The 13,952-nt window shown below is 46.7% G+C and overlaps 1 protein-coding gene across 2 annotated transcripts in view; it reads left to right on the top strand.

Moving 5' to 3' along the window:
• GRHL2 (grainyhead like transcription factor 2) overlaps positions 1–13,952 on the top strand; it is a 452,715-nt gene that overhangs the window by 284,183 nt on the left and 154,580 nt on the right. The window lies entirely within an intron of this gene.

Below are 13,952 nucleotides of genomic sequence, written 5' to 3' on the forward strand. Positions count from 1 at the left end.
TCGGGGTGCCCCATTTTAACAATGCTGCGTCAAGACCTACGCCTGCTTCAAGCAGGCGCAGGCTTTTGACGCAGCATTGGCTTAAAAGTGACTGAGTGAAATCTCATAGATTTCACTCAGCCACTTTTGCGAGGCGCACCTGCCCCGGAACGCCCACCCTGCGCCGGAACGCCCACAAGCGGCGCAGGGCTTTACAACGTGACGCATCTGCCTAGATGCGTCACGTTGTAAATCGTTCGTAGGGATGCGCCACGTTTACGCCGCCTTGCATGACGCAACAGCGGCGTAAACGTGGCGCAAGGGCCTCATAAATCTGCCCCGTAGTATGTCCACAATGTAGTAGTACCACAATGCGGCCTGAAAGGTTCCTAAGCGCACAAATCCACAGCCATCCAGGGAATGTCACCCAGCATGCATGTAACATCTGCACGTCTGACAGTCACATGCACCTAATGAGTATCCACTTACCCTCACAGGTGCAGATGATAGCAGTGACAGTGAGAGGCTGGTGATCGTCGAGGAGGCCCAGGAGGAGGAATCCCTACCCACTACCCAGCCACCATCCCCTGCCGCTGCGCCAACACCAGCAGCCAGGCCCCCCACCTTACCTGCTGCACCATCTGCAGGCCCACCGGTCACCAAGGCCAGGCCCCCCACCGTACCTGCTGCACCATCTGCAGGCCCACCGGCTGCCAAGTCCAGGCCCCCCACCAATGTGCCTCCAGTGCCTGCCGCACCTGCGACACCAGCTGCTACAACACCTGCAGCTCGTCCTCCACGATCTGGGCCAGCCACATCCCCTACACAGCGGCAGAACAGCAGGAGGGGCAAAGGGCATCTCCATGCCTGCATGAGCGTGGAGCGGCGAATGCTCCGTCTACACCAGAGGCAGTCGCAGCAGCAAGGAGCCATCCAGCTCCAGCTGCAGAAGATCGGCCGCAATGTGGCGGGAGTCGGCCAGCGGGTGGACCGCATGACGGCGGCCATTGAGCGCATGACGGCGGCAATGGAGGCCAAGACTGCTGCGCTGGGGAAGCAGCGCAGTGTTGCACGCAGGCGCCACCACCAGCTGCTGAGCCAGATGGCGACCTATAGTCGCTCCAATTATGTGGCAGCAAATGCCACCACCCAGCTGTCGCGGCGCTCTATGACCCAGCAGCACCAGCTGGTCCAGTGCTGCGAGGAGATTACCCGGGTGCTGGAGCACTTGACCACCGCCGTGGTCCCACTGCTCGCACCTGTGCTACCGGCCATCGTAGGGGGAGATGATGGGAGTGAGGCTGCCTCCAGCGTGAGCAGCAACTCTGCCACGCAGGCCCCCCCCACCTAGGCGCAGCACCAGGGCTACGCCTGGTCCATCTGCCCAGGATGAGGATGAGGAGCCTCAAAGGCGCCTGGGAAATGTGCGCAGGAAGCACCAATGACATTGTGTCAGGGACACAGGCGCAGGCTGAAGATAAGCCTGCCATGCACATTTACATGCAGTATGCTGGAATACTATATTTTTTTGTAAATAGTTCTTACCATGACCCTTTTCTGTTGTGAATCAAACAAATACATTTATTTTGAAGCATACATTCGCCTTGTGTTATCATTACATTTTGCATGCAATTGTGATATGTGGGGTGGGGGAAGGGGGTGGGCTAGAAATTGTTAGCTGTGATGTGGTTGCGACGTCTGTGGCCTTCAGCTGGGTTCTCCCCGCGTGCATGGTGCGCATTTGCTGGTGGCCGGTCGTCCCCCTCAGATTCACTGCCTGAGATGTCAACTGGTATCCGGCGCTTGGTTGCAATGTTATGAAGCATTGCACAGACAGCCACAATGCGGCAGCACGCTGCAGGACTGTAATACATGGCCCCACCTGTCTTGTGCAGTATACGGAACCTGCTCTTGAGCAGGCCAAATTTCCTTTCAATACAGTTCCTTGTCCGGATGTGCGCAACATTGTAGCGCCGTTGCTGAGGTGTGGCAGGGTTGAGGTAAGGGGTCAGGAGGTATTCCCGTAGGGCGTAGCCACTGTCACCTGAATGAGAGGAGCAGATGTTGATTGCCTGTGCAGCGCAGTTACTTCATAGCAATGTGACATTGTCGACAAAGTGTACTTACCAAGTAGGTGTCCTTCCCCAAACTCTCCCCTCATCAGTCGTGTGTGGAGTCCGCTGTGCCTGAAGATGAAGGAGTCATGGGTACTCCCTGGGTACTGGGCCACAATGTCAGTGATGATGCTCTTGGCATTGCAGACCATCTGTATGTTGAGGGAGTGGTAGGACTTTCTGTTGCTGTACATATACTCCGTGCCAGCTGGTGGGCAGATGGCGACGTGGGTACAGTCTATGCAGCCGAGGACATGGGGAAAATGGGCAACATTATAAAATTGTAGTTTAGTGAGGTCCAATTCCTGTTGGCTCGTGGGAAATGTGATGTGCCGGTGGAGCTGGCTGAGCATGGCGTCAACAAAAGTGTGGAGGCAGCGTGACATGGTGGGCTGGGATATCCCCCCAGCAGCGGCTACTATGCCCTGGAAACTGCCGGAGGCCAGGAGGTGCAGGCTGCACAATACCTGCACATGTGTGGGCACAGAATTGTTTCGCCTTGTTGGGTGCTGCATGATGGGGTCGAGTTCTTGTATCAGCCAGGTGATCATTTCCCCATTCAGCCTGTATTTAGCATAAATCTGTTCTCTGGTTTGGCCCAGCAAGGTGACCCGCAGCCGGTAAATCCTTGCCTGCCTCATGCGTCTCCTCCGTGCTGCTCGCTGTAGCCTTCGCCGCCTCACCACCATGTACATCCCAGGCATTGTGGAACGCCTAATGCTGCTGCTGAATGTCCTTATGTGTGATTGGTCAGGCCTGGAACTGTTGGTGATTGGCTAACAGTTTTTCAAATTTGGCTTCATCATGGCTTGTATGGTTACCACCTGCTTTGAGCTGTCCTTAAATTGCGCCGCGCAAACGTGCGATTTTGCGCTTTTTCACTAATGTATTTCTTGCATGAATGCCGATTGCGACAATATTGCGTTTCGCTAATCATTTCGCAGATTCCGTGGTTGGTCGCTATTTCCGTATCGCTAATGCTCGACTTCCCGGAGTCTGCGACTATTACTGCGTAATCGCTATTCCAGTCGCAAATATTTTTTTGCGATTTCGCTATTTCGTACTTGAATGCCAATTCCGTCTTTTGCGCCCGGAATTGCGTTATCGCAGCCATTGCGGGCGCTATTTCGCTTTATGAATCAGGCTGTTTGTGTGTGTGTGGCTCTGAGTGTGTGTGTGTGGCTCTGTGTGTGTGTGGGTGGCTCTGTGTGTGTGTGGGTGGCTCTGTGTGTGGGTGGCTGTGTGTGTGTGTGTGGCTCTGTGTGTGTGTGTGTGTGTGTGTGTGCAAATGCAATAGGTCTCACATTTGAGAGAGATTAAGCTATTGCCATTGTAAATGACAATGCCATTTATTTCTCTGTTTTCAAAACCAACACATAAATAAAAAGTTTGTCATTTATGCCAATAGCTCTAACTTTTGCAAAGGTGAGACCGTTGCATTGTAAATGCTTGTTTTATGTGGGATTCCTCGGAAGTGGCATGCGTGGTGGAGGAGGTCTTTGGTGATGCTCTTCATCTGTGGTACCAGTAACAGGTTTGTGTTGAAGATTAAGCCATGGTTTCTCTAAAGGAGTCAGCAGAAGACCAAGCCACGGGTCCAGTAAGTGGAAGTGAGATGGGCATGGATGAGCCACGTGTAAAGTTCTCAGTCTGAAAGTTTAAATACATCCACTGTCCGGGTTCTGCACATGGGCTAAGCCATGGCTACTCACAAAAATGTTCCTAGGGCCCACAAAGTATGGTGTGTGGTGTGACCAAGGGCCGTACTGATGCCAGCAGGGTGGTGGTCGGGCGATTTGCAGTTTGTAAGTTGGATGTAGGGGAAGCGATGCATGTACATTTAGTGTCTTAATTGCACAATGCCAAACTTGAAAACCTAGGATCAATCCTGGCATACCTACTTGAACAAATTGTGTGATCCTGGCAGTTGTTATTTTCACTTGGCTTCCTTTTCCTTCCCGTGTGTTTGGTTTAATAAACTATGATGTTATCCATTTATAATAACAACACATGAAAACCTACTTGCCTCTTAGTTCACTATTGGCATTGTTGTCAGGCTCAATGAAAGCATGAATGTTTCTAAATTCATGCTTGAAAACTATAAATAAATAAAAAACTCAATTCAGTGATATCATTGGATGTACTATGGTGAAAAAGTTCTGCATGTTAATTAAATATACGTTTTTGAATTTTTGAAGAGACTTTATCATATTTTTACACATTTGATGTAAGATGTTTATAAAAAAATGTCTGTAAAAAAAGTGGTGCAGGATGCCTTAGTTACTTCCATTCTGATAGTTAGTGCTGAGTCTAGTAAATAGCAGACCAGTGCTAGAGTTTACCAAGGGGCCGAATGAAAAGGTCAGGAGGACTGCGAGCGGTCCCCCGGACTGTACTTTGAGTATCACTGGGCTAAGCAGTTCCTGACATGCTAACAGTCTCCAGCCGTGCTAAAACTATCTGGAAATACCAATACAAACTTCAGTAAGCTCTGATAAAGTATTCCATTTCCACCAGACCTCTATGCATACTATCAGTGGTTTAGCTTAGAGTATAAGCATACATGCCAACCCTCCCGATTCAGATGGGAGACTACTGATGTCTAGGCTAGTCGCCCGCCTCCCGATTCCTGCATGCAAAATCCTGAGTCCTCTTGGATTTCTGCTGAGAGGGCCTGTAAGTGTGTACCTTGAGTATGTATTGCAAGTAACCTGCTCCTGCAGGCCAGTGCACAATACTTGCATCATGATGCTCTCTCTGCCTGCCATAGCGCTTTCTCCGTGCTTCTGACAGGTAAGGAAAAAAACTTACATTTGTGTTTCAAAAATCTGATCCGGCAGCAGCAGACTTGCTTAGCCCATACATGACAGAAAGTTGATTCAGGCCCCAATAAAAATCAATGTGAAAAAGACATTCTCCCGATTGTTTTTGATTTTTTTTTCTTTTTAGAAATCTCCCACTTTTCTCTTTTAAAATGTTGGCATGTATGTATAAGACAGTCTCCATTGGCAGGGATCCGGGTATGAAAGGGATAAAGAAAGAAACAAGTAATAAGGGGGAGTCTTCAAAGTTTTAAGGCTGTTGCAGGCACACCCTGATAGAACACAATCTACTCCCACAATGCTATGCAAGTTATCCTTGCCTACTCCATGCAGAGTACTGAGCAGCAAATCACAGCTGGACTCAGAAGCCAGAAGCAGCAGCACGCCCCTCTGCATCAAGACACCCACACGGACACTGCTGGAAATACTGAGGTTAAGATTGTACCTCTGAGATAGATATAAGCCGCAATGAGACCCGGATGACAACCCCATGGAAAAGGCAAAGCGAGTGGAGTGCCCCTTTAAACCCACACACTGTAATGCAGGCTGCAGTTTATGGTGCAGAGAAAAGTGGAGACGACATGGCACACATCCCCGTGTGCCATGCCTGCAACCAACTGCTTGGGAACTAGATAAGTCACTTCTCTAGCAGGATGTGCTTGACCACAGGTGAGGGTACAGCAGGCTTAGCACGGTATCCCTAAAATTTCTAAGCCCATTCTTAAACATTGTAAGTGCAGTAAAGTCATAAAGAGTATATGGTCTGGGATTTGGTCATTACAATCTCCACAGCTCCATAATGGCTTCACTGAAACCTGGGAAGTTTGGTAGCAAACTACACAGCACATTAAACCCACACTGATGCCAGTGTGGGATTTAATGTAAAACACACTCAGAAGGCATCTTAGCGATGCCCCCTGAAAAATGACCAGCCCTGGTGGGATTCCTGAATGGCTGCCCACCACCAGACAGATATCTGGACCCCTGGGTAGAGGGGCTCCACTCTCTGGGTCGAGAAACAAGCCTATCCTGGGCAGAGATGTCATGCCTCCTCCCCCAAGATGGGCTGGGTCCACGAAGAGGAAGCTTCAAAGGTCTGCTACCTTTGCGAGCTGTCCCTGCCTTTTGCTCCCCGCAGCAACTGCCTCCCACCAGTTCTGATCCCCGCTTTGACGGGAGAATCGGTGTAAAACCATGTTAGGATGAGAGGTGTGCCCACCTTTGACAATCTCACCCCTCAGGTGGGGAGGTGAGGTGAAGCACACATTGAAGTCCCCTCCATCTTGAAAAGGAGGGTACCCAGCCAATTAAAGATAGTCTCATGTTCCCTCCCACTGGAGGGTGGCATAATAATGGATTTACTCACCCCAAGGAAATGACCTATTGGTCCCGCTCTGCGTAACATGTCAGCGCCCCTAAATGTAGTATTGAGGGGAGACCCTGTACATTGCCTCCCTAGATTCCTGCAACCTACGAAGAAAAAGGACGGAAGAAGTTGTACAGCAGAGGAGAATGTAGAGAAGAACTGACTTGACCACAGCCCTAACGGCCCATCTGCAGTTTCCAAAGAATCTGCACTGAAATTCAACTTCTCCTGCAGCCGGCGACCTCCAGAACCCCTGGAATTACTGACTGCCTTCGGCAAAGGCCGGATCTCTTGCGAACAGCAGCTCTGTTCCAAAGAAACTCCAAAGAAAGATTCTGAGCCTACTGTGGATGAAGAAACTTGTTCCCCGGGAACCAGCACTGCATCTGTCGCCTACGGCCTGAGTCCAAGTGGCACACCGGTCCCAGCGAGGTTCCCGAGCTCCAGAGTCCAATTCCACATTGGGTTGACCTTTCCAGGACTCCCTGATGTCGCCTGCAGCCACTGCATGTAGATCCCTTTGAACTACGAGTGGCCGGGTAATCTCAAATCTGACCTCAAAAGGCACCCCTTCATCCGGTTGCCCTACGCCCTGAAGAAGTCCTGAGGTGCACCGATGCCCCTGAGCCCTCCAACTTACCTGTCCAGCTGTTGGTTCCGCCAGGGAGGCAGCCAAAATGGAACACCGGCAACCTCCATACGTCTACATTGGGCTCCCGACACTTCCTAAGCACCCTGCAACTGGCCGCCCCAGCGTCGCTGGTGGTGTCGACTTGGTGTCAACCTGGCACCCCCTTTGCCCTGACTTTAACCCTAGAAGCTTGGCTCCCAGATCCGAGTGGCCTGCTCGTAAGCAGCCTCCAAACGACAGGCCCATAGTCCTATTGGTTAACATTGGCCTCAGCACCCAGTCGCTCTAGTGCAGCTAGTGGTGCGATTTGAGTGCCTAACTGGACCTTGGGGAACCTTGGTCCTAAAATCCAAAAGCCATACTTGCAGGTCCTTTTTTATTTACCTGTAAATCGTTAACACTGTTTTCCTCCATAGGAACCAATGTTATGATTTTTTTGTCCAAAAATGTTCTGTGTTGAACTGACTTTTTGTATGAGAAACCAAAGTAACTTTCTTTGACCTACAAACTGTTGTACTTACCTGTGTTTTGTAAGACCCATGGTGTGATATCTAGGCATATCACCCCGAGTAGCAAAAGAACCTAAAAAGTAATCTCAAAATACCCTAAAGTAATTTTTAGATATCTTTTTACTGTTTTAAAAGCCAACAAACCTGTAACGATTGCAATTTCAACCACAACTGTAAAGTTTTGCATTTGAAAGTCTATTTCACCTACCTGTGCCACATCTTGCTTTGTTCTAGAAATAAAACATAAGTGTACCCTTTTTAGGTCGAGCCTAGCGACAGCGGGTGTGCACTGCTCACTCTGTGAAGCATGCTGTATTAGGGTATACACTAGCAGCCCCGCCAAATTTCCACCCACATTTGCCATTGGCACTTTTTTGTTTTAGGACACTGATGGGTACAATGGCGGCTGCATTTTTTTGTTTTTGTATTTGCTTGCTGAGTGTGGCACCCACTTTAAGGACACCGCACTCAGTTTAATTTTTTTTTTTTAACTTTGATGTTGAGCATGGCGCCTGCTCCAGGAACACCGTGCTCTATTTTTATTTTTTTAACTTTCATACTGAGCGCTGCGCCTGCTTTAGGGACACCGTGCTCTGTTTCATTATTATATATGTTCCTTTAGTGATGAGCGCGACGCCCGCTACAGGGACATTTCGCTCTTTTTTTTGTACTTTAATAATGAGCATGGCGCCCACTTGACGGACACCACGCTCTGTAATACAATAGGTATTGCTTTTGGTATTGTAAATGACAATGCCTTTTAATTTTTTATAAAAGGCATTGCTATTTACAATGCATATAGCTCAAAAAATTGCAATTACAAGACCTTTTGCATTGTAAATGCTTGTTATACTTACCTAATTGGTCTGGATTCTGTCTCTGAGTGTGTGCCACCAGTCTTGATTGACTGAATACAACAAATGCTTAACACACCCTCCTGATAAACCTAACTGCTCGAACACACTACCACAAAGAGAGCTGATAGTGATTATCTAATTTAGCCTCTGCTATACCTCTGGGGACTCCCTGGACTCTGTGCACACTATACCGTACTTTGGTATAGCATAGACAGATCCAGCTTCCTACACTCATACCTTGCTTTTACCCTTTCAACAAAAAGGACACATTTGTAAATGCAATTGTTATACTAGGAATAACCTCCACACCGCTGTACAGGGAAGTAAATAAACTTTATATTTATTTATTGTGTTTCTGATAATCAAAGAGGAGAACAGTATGTACAGGTAGGAGTTTATTAATACCATGGGCATAACAAAGGCCCCCGCAGCCCACGCGGTGTGGGGAGGCCCCAAGCTCCAGAGGGCCACCCCAGCATAGTACACTAACTGGGCCGGAGTCTGGGACCATTTAGTTTCATGTGGTTGTACACCGTGCATGCAGTGATGGCACTATACACGACGGTGTGCCATTAAAAATGCCTTCTGAGGCTCGGTTCACACAGCCACAGCCTCTGCATGTGTTCACATTTGGTGCTTGCTGTGCCGCTGGCTGTGTTGTCTTCAGGGTGGGGGAAGGGTGCTTTAGTCCTGCGCAGTGTAAACCTCACATGCAACGGCGCCAGCTGTCTGCGCCTGCCACCGAAACTGCAGGGTTGGGTGAGTACATCCATTTGAAAAGGCACTGTATATGTCACTCTGTGTGCAATGCTACACCCACTGAATGTGCAGGTATATGCAAGTGTACTTTGAAGAGGGCGGTTTATTAGTACACTGTGTGGGCATGCATGTGCTAGCTATGTGTATAGTACACAGTGTGATTTTGTACTTCTGAGAAGAGTCTGTTTCAACTTTGTGAGCATCCTCTTCAGGGGTGTGGCGAGGGGGCCCTCTGGCATCTAATCCTGGTCCCTAGTGCTGAGCGATGGTGAGTGACACCCTTCTTGGACAGGGGGAAAGCCAATGAGCTTCATTGGCGCTAGAGACCCCCATATCTCTGTGTAGTACACAGACCCAAGACCGATGACACTCCAAGGTCTTCCCCAGAACCGAGCATTCCTCGTGAATAAAGACACAAGGGAGCGCTGTCTCAAGAGTGCATCCTTTCAGCTAGGGCTCCCTTGTTAAAAGTTCACACCGGGCCACTGTATTTGGTATTGAAGTAAATTCCAAACCAGATAAAAAACCAATGCTTCTAGCGAGTGAAACGCTCGCACATGACGTCCACGGGAATCTGCAGGGCACCAATTGGAATCTTAACTAGGCCAGTTTGGTGACCATCGTTCTAAGGTTGGTCGGTTGATTAAGACTAATCCTTGTTATGAAAAGGGCTTAGAAACGGCAGGAAGGAAGCCGAAATCTATACATATAAAATATGGTATTAGTGCTGTAACATTCCATCCGTATTCATTCAAATTTATGTTTACCCTCTCTTTTCAGGGTTTATGCACATTTATTTTATGCTCTGACAAAGTTAAAGTTGCAACTTCTATATTTCCACATGCTTGTAAACGTGCACACACGCGTATGTATGTGGGTGACTTGAATTGTTGCAATACGGTCCAATAAAAACATTCAGTTTAATGCATAGACACATGCACAAATAAACATTTATTTAAAGAAATCATAAAGTCATAGTTTTGGGATATTTTTTGTTCCTAAAAGTAAATATAGGCAAGGAAACACTTTATTTCCCATTTGTATTTATATGCAAGCATCAGTAAAAGAGGAAAAGTGGGAATATTACCTATAGTTACTAAATGTAATGTTGACCAGTGTATTGACTTAGGAAGAATGAAGGGCAGAGCTGGCCCTGCTAGGGTTTGAATGCATAGTTTGCAGGTCATGCCAGTGTCAACAGTGGGATAGTGCCCTGATCACCTACTAGGGTAGGTTGCTACTCTATTGGGCATTTTTTGTCTAATGCACCTGACATTGGCCTCTGTTCTCACAAAATATGACATAAAACAGTACAGAAAACGACTGTCATCCAACGGCGTGTACCCAGGTAAACAACTATTTGCATTATGCCTTGATGCCTTGGGCCCTGCTGCAAGCAAGGAAAATGTCCCCTTTGACTGATGTTTTGGTAGTAAATACAGCAATTATCAGGGTTCAATGGACCCCTAAAGGCACAGTGCCTGGTTCCAGTGCACCTGCTGCACAAATGGTAGCTACGTTTCTGGCTACTTGGTGAGGAACTACAAGTATACTCACTGTGCAAGCAGCACCCAGGAGACCGAGGACAGCAGTCACTGAGCATGCTCACTTTGTGCAGCAGAAGGGGAGAGCTGCAGCCTTGGAGAGGAGCTGTTGGGTGCATTCACTGTGTGAGCAGCTCCCCAGCAGCAGCTGAGAGGAGCTGCTTGCACCACCCCGAAGAGAGGAGAGATGCAATAGGATAATGACTAAAAGGCACTAACTGGGCATGATGAGCTGACTGCAAGATGGCCACCTCTCAAACTCTTGCAAATCCTGGTGGGATAAATCACACCCCCTTTTGGACTGCTCCCCTGCTTGTCTCTTCAGACTGAACTGCTCGTACCGTGACTATACACATTGAGAAGTCACAAGTGGTTGCTCAGTGCAAGTGTTTGTGTGTTAATAGCATGTAAATCACTGTATTGAGTTTAGCAGCCATAGGCATGCAGTTTCTCTGTTCCCTATATTATGGAACTGTAGAAAAGCCAACACTGATTCTCTTTGCACAAACCCTCAGAGGCCTGTAGCCTGAAGTTCAAGGAAGAGGTCAACATCAATTTCCTAAATGAATATGTGTGGTGGGCTGCACACAGTGGAACTTTAAAGACCAAGACGAGAAATATGGTTCAGGCCCGCGTTTCTGTGTGGACTTAGGATAATAGGCCACCAAACCAGCATTATTTCTATGTGGGGGCGTTTGTGGTGTTGGGGGTCGGGGGAATATAAATGAGCTTCACAAGGATTATCACATTTTCTCTGTTAAATTTTGCAACATTCTAAAAGCTTCAAACTGACCACCCTGTGGTAAACTGGGGAGTGGCTCGGGTGGAGGATCAGAGTATGAACATCTCCACCACCCCAGAGGGTTTGCTACATCTGAGCACGTTTGAGGTGGAAGCTCCACACGATGAAGTCTACTGCCCGCCATATTCAGGACAAGACCTGGACATAGACCCAGAAGTAGAAGAAAAAAGTAAAGGTCCTGTGTGTGCTATTATCCATCAGAGTCTAAACCTCTGAGGCCTGTCCAGAGACAGAGCACAGCTGGAAGTACAAAGACATCGGGAAGACAGACAGCCCAGCGCCCACAAACGTACATGGTGCAGAACGTGGAAGCAAAGGCAAGGGCGTGACGCAACCATATCCTTCAGGAGGCCCCTTTTCACTCCGAGGCCAACTCATATTTATGCGATATGGGAGACGCGAGGACCCTTCGTTACTTTCTGCAGGGGGGCCCCACCATTTCTCGTTACGCCACTGATTAATACCTCAGAATATAAATCTTAAAAAGTAACATTAAAGTGTGTTGTGGTGATGACACAGAGCTCTTGTGTTGCAAACATGCAAATTTTAGCCGTGAACGTTGATAATATAAAAAGCCAGATTGCAGTCTGTCTGCAGTTCCATCTGAGGACATAAAAAAGGCACATTTTAACACTAAAAACAAGTAGACGCATTTTTTCGACCCCAATTGACAAAATTGAGAGGCTGAAAAACAGGACACGTCACTTTTATCGGTAAAGTCAGTTCCTCAAACAACAGTAATGGAAATGCGGTGAAAACATCCATGTGCGTTTTTTGTATTTAGCACCTACATATTTTCCCTTTTAGTTCGGTGTAATACCTACACACCTGTCTACATATTATGGATTTGTCAAATTTCATAATTAACTTCAAAGATGCAATGGTTTTCAGGCCTCCTCATTCAGCAACAAGAAGCTTTTTAGGTAACCATGTGTTCTATAAATGAACTATATCTGTGCATGCATATAAGTATAACACCACATTATGAGATATATCCACTTTAATCACTAACACTGAGGCGCATTGCAGAAACCTATTTAAGACATACATTCATAAAGATTACCCAGTACTTAAAATACAATACTCAAAACATTAGGTGAGTTCTAGCGGCAGAGACCAGAGCATGGAGTTGGCTTTCTTTGGTGTAAGAAATTAAATCCAACCTCAATTGTGTTGAATGTATGTCCACTTTTATTAACCCGTATTGTACTGTGTTATATTTTGTTGTATTGTATTGCTTTTGATTTAGTGTGTGGACCACTAGCGTGGCCGCAAGAGCTGCATGCCATGTTTTCAACATTTATGACAGTAGCGTGTTGCAAATCTGCCAAGTGGCCACTTTCAGTGATTGACCCTTTCACATTCTGGCACTTGCAGTTTCCATTTCTCCATATGGTTTCCCATGTCGCAACATATTAAGTGTGGATAGCTAAAAAACACAAAGACTGACACGAGGTGCCACCCATGACATGGTGCCACTTGGCAACTAGGTTGGAGATGGGTTTTCAATGAGAAAGCAATCACTGTAAATTATAGGCTTGGTTACAAGACTTGAAATTACTTCGATCTGTCTGCAGACTGTAGATTGTTAAATTGTGTATTTATTCTGCTTCTTAAAATGTCATTTATCAGTCAACCTCTATTTTTTGTTGACATCATTATTTAGAACTAAAAAGAAACAATTCGCGTGCTTACGGCTGTTTGTTTAATCACTTCTGTTAGTGTGCCGTTGGAGACAAATATCTGGTTCTCAGTCTCAGCATTTTCCACATTGATGTTCAATAAATCCGTACCCATGGTGGGAATGGGTCAAGGAACACCCTCAAAATTGGTGCAGGTACCAGGCAAGGGGATTCATCAAAGGGGAAGTCTGTGATAAAAAAAAATACTTTAGAGCAAGTGCATTTCTCGAAATTATCCACACATTGATTCACACCAGATCACCATCCCTTATTCCGCTCAAGTTACTGTAACACAGACTCTATTTCCTGCTTGTTGTTGTTTTATCTGTATTTTCTGTAAAGCACTCTGATACCTCCGGGTCCAGCTAGCGCTATACAAAACTTCAATAAATAAATAAATAAAAAAATACATTCGTAATTGTACACCTGTATGCTTGGGAAAATGCGTTCACACGTGAAATTCACCTAAGAATTTCCAGGCTACTCCTTAGAACTGTTAACGTTTCTTAAGAGTACTGCTGGATATTTATGTGAATTTCCAAAATATCATAAGCAAATGTATTTACTTTTTTGAGACTTGAAACCGGTGTGTTTAAGAGCCATGAAAAGACAAAATGGTTTACGCCTTTATAGTAGAAGATGGCTTTGTAGTCATGCTTTAGTACTTGAGTGGTAAGTGTTAACTGAAGTGTAGATATTTGTAATTTAAAGACTGCAACTCTTTTGACATGGTCCGAATCACAAGACATAAACAGATTTTATATCATCTGCTGAATTAATTCCCAAGGCAGTATTCTATCAGACAGGTTCTTCCCCAATCTTCTCTGTAAAGAGAGTCAAGGAAAGACCTCCCGAGCTACTTCCAAATGTTATCACTGTAAAATAGT

Source organism: Lissotriton vulgaris, chromosome 4_1, assembly GCF_964263255.1.
Source record: "Lissotriton vulgaris chromosome 4_1, aLisVul1.2, whole genome shotgun sequence".
NCBI classification, from domain to species: Eukaryota; Metazoa; Chordata; class Amphibia; order Caudata; family Salamandridae; genus Lissotriton; species Lissotriton vulgaris.